The 3,282-nt window shown below is 51.2% G+C and overlaps 1 pseudogene; it reads right to left on the bottom strand.

Moving 5' to 3' along the window:
- Positions 1-2,931: 2,931 nt before the first annotated feature.
- Positions 2,932-3,043, bottom strand: LOC144820891 (5S ribosomal RNA; annotated as a pseudogene).
- Between the last annotated feature and the right edge of the window lie 239 nt (positions 3,044-3,282).

Here is a 3,282-nt window from a genome sequence, read left to right as displayed (position 1 = left end):
CTCTCTCTCCCTCTGTCTCCCTCTCTGTCTCTCTGTCTGTCTTAGTCTCTGCCTCTAGCTGTCTGTCCCTGTCTCTGCCTTTATCTGTCTGTCTGTACCTGTCTCTGCCTTTATCTGTCTGTCTGTACCTGTCTCTATCTGTACCGGTTTTCCTCCCTCTGTCTCCCTCTCTCTGTCTGTCTCTGCCTGTCTTCCCCTGTCCCTGTCTCTGCCTCCATCGGTCTCAGTCTGTCTCTATCTCTGTCTGCCTCTGTCCCCCTCCCTCTCTCTGCCTCCCTCCTTCTCTGCCTCCCACTCTCTCTCCCTCTGTCTCCCCCTCTCTCTCTCCCTCTATCTTACTCCCTCTGTCTCCCTCCCTCTGTCTCCCTCTCCCTCCCTCTGTCTCCGTCCCTCTGTCTCTGTCCCTCTGTTTCCGTCCCTCTGTCTCCCTCCCTCTGCCTCCCTCCCTCAGTCTTCATCCCTCTCTGTCCCCCTGTCCCTCCCGCTGCCTCCCTCTCTCTGTCTCCCCCTGTCTCTCTCTCTCTCTCTCTCTCTCTCTCTCTCTCTCTGTCTCCCTTCCTCTCCCCCCTCTGTCACCCTATGTCTCCCTCCCTCTCTCTCTCTCCCTCTGTCTCCCCTCCATCTCCCTCTCCCCGTCTGTCTCTTCCTGTCTCCCCGTCCCTGTCTCTGCCTTCATCTGTTTCTGTCTTTCTCTATCTCTGTCTGTCTCCCTCCCTCCCTCTTTCTCTCTGTCTCCCTCCCTCTCTGTCTCCCTCTCTCTCTCTCCCTCTCCCTTCCTCTCTCTCCCTCCCTCTGTCTCCCTCTCCATCTACCTCTCCGTCTCTCTGTCTGTCTCTGCCTGTCTGCCCCTGTCCCTGTCTCTGCCTCCATCTGTTTCTGTCTGTCTGTCTGTCTCTATCGCTGTCTATCTCCCTCCCTCTCTCTCTCTGTCTCCCTCCCTCTCTGTCTCCCTCTCTTTCTCTTACTTTCTCTCTCTCTCTCTCTGTCTTCCTCTGTCTCACTCACTCTGTCCGTCTCCCTCTCTCTCTCTCTGTCTCCCTCTCTCCCACCCTCTCTCTCCCTCCTTCTCCCTCCCTCAGTCTGTCTCCGTCCCTCTGTCTCCGACCCTCTGTCTCACTCCCTCTGCCTCCCTCTCTCTGCCTCCCTCCCTCTGCCTCCCTCCCACTCTGTCTCCCTCTCTCTCTGTCTCCCTCTCTCCCTCCCTCTCTCTCCCTCCTTCTCCCTCCCTCAGTCTGTCTCCGTCCCTCTGTCTCCGACCCTCTGTCTCACTCCCTCTCCCTCCCTCTATCTCCCTCCCTCTGTCTCCCTCTCTCTGTCTCCCCCTCTCTGTCTCTATCTCCCTCCCTCTGTCTTCCTCTCTCTCTGTCTCTCTCTCTCTCTCTGTCACCCTCTCTCTCTCTGTCACCCTATCTTTACCTCTCTCTCGGTCTCCCTCCCTCCGTCTGTCTCTGTCTGTCTCCCTCTATCTGTCTCCCTGTCTGTCTGTCTCCCTCCCTCTATCTGTCTCCCTGTCTGTTTGTCTCCCTCCCTCTGTCGCCCCTTCCCTCTGTCTGTCTCCCTCCCACTTCTGTCTCCCTCCTCTCTTTCCCCCTCTGTCTCTCTCTGTCTCCCACCTTATCAGTCTCTCTCTCTCTCTGTCTACCTCTGTCTGTCTATGTCTCCCTCCCTCTGTCTCCCTCCCTCAGTTTCCCTCCCTCTGTCTCCCTCCCTCGATGGGTGTGCCACAAACTTGAATGGGGAATGGACAGTGGTACAAAGTATTGCAAAGATCTGATATTTTAGGTACTTACATTGTCAACTTTTGACATTTTGAACACCATAAGTATCAAACAACGAGGGACCTACTTTATTTTCCCTGTTTTGCTTCTGACTTCATGTTCCTGTTGCCACACATCTCTTTGCAGCTTTTCATGTTTTTTAAAAACATGTGTGGTGCAGTAAGCCCTCTGACAACTTTACACACCCTGCCTAATAAAATAATTCAAACTTTACAAATATTTATCCTCCCTTTCTATGTACATAGGCAATAAAACACACTTAAAAACTGAGCTATGGTTTTGCCAAATGTGCAAAACCAATGCAACTCACCAGTTATGCTAACCAATGCACACATAGATCATGTTCCCCATCATGCTCAAAACCCTTTCTTAACTGGGCTTTTGTCTTTCTCCCATCTCTTTTGAGGCCATCCACGTTTTTACTGAGATATTGCTTTTTTTTCCTTCTAGCCGCTGGCTGTCATCCCTGTAGAGGTGATACTCCCAGCATTCATATCTCCCCCTTAATGGAAGAAGCAACAACATACTTGAAGTGCTAGTAGTGAGTTGTCTGCTTGTTTAGGTAGGAGCGACCCTTTCTAGTGGCCACAGTGCTGCTACCAAGTCAACGTCAGGGCAGACAGTGACTTCCCAAAGGAGTCTCCGAGACTAAAAAAACACCCCGAAGGAAAAAACCTCTGATGGAAGCGGAGACTCCAGAATCCAGGTGACAGGATACTAATAGGAGGATAGTCAGCAAGGGGATGACAGACCTGGGAAGAAGAAGAGAATTGCAGAAGAAGGGAGCCACAGGAACGAAATACCAAACTGGAGAAAAGTGTCACCAACAGAAGCGAATAGATATCAACAGGAGAAAAGACACCAACAGGAGCGAAGAGTGTTGCAACGCAAGAAAAATGAGAATTTCGGCCCCTTATATATACACAAGGACAGCAAGAAAGTGACGCAACAGGAAAAGGAGAACCACCATCTTGGTTTAGGAAGAAAAAGGAAAAAGGTTAGAAAACCTCCATCTTGGAATGGTGAAGAAAAAACAGGACTCAAGGCACTCTGGGAACCAGACAGAGCAATTTTGAAAGGAAGGAACACGAAAAAATAACCCCTAACCATGACTGCAGGCAACTCATATTAAGGTCACTCTAAGATTCAGGTAGGTCTACAGCACCTGGTTTTCCCAGGCAGTCTCCCATGCAGGTACTAACCAAGCCCGACCCTGCTTAACTTCAGACGATATCAGGTGCTTTTAGAGTGGTATGGCCGCTGCCTACAGTGGCGGCATGCCCCAAGAGAAAAGAGAAGTGCTTCATGGCATGTCTTTGCACCCAGAAAAGAAAATGCAGGGCACCACACTGAGCTGCGGCATGTCCAGTGTCCAGAAATAGATGCCACGGACCGAGTTAGGGCCCGCAGCTGTGAGGCAGGATGTGTGCAGGTCATGACCCAGTCCACGGCGTAACACCACATCTATTAGATTTTCAAAGTGTCTGTATGTCTGTCCATATAT

This window comes from Lissotriton helveticus, chromosome 2_1 (assembly GCF_964261635.1).
Source record: "Lissotriton helveticus chromosome 2_1, aLisHel1.1, whole genome shotgun sequence".
In the NCBI taxonomy this organism is placed as follows: Eukaryota; Metazoa; Chordata; class Amphibia; order Caudata; family Salamandridae; genus Lissotriton; species Lissotriton helveticus.
The sequence above is the reverse complement of the archived record's forward strand: the minus strand, read 5'-3'. Positions and strand labels throughout refer to the sequence as shown.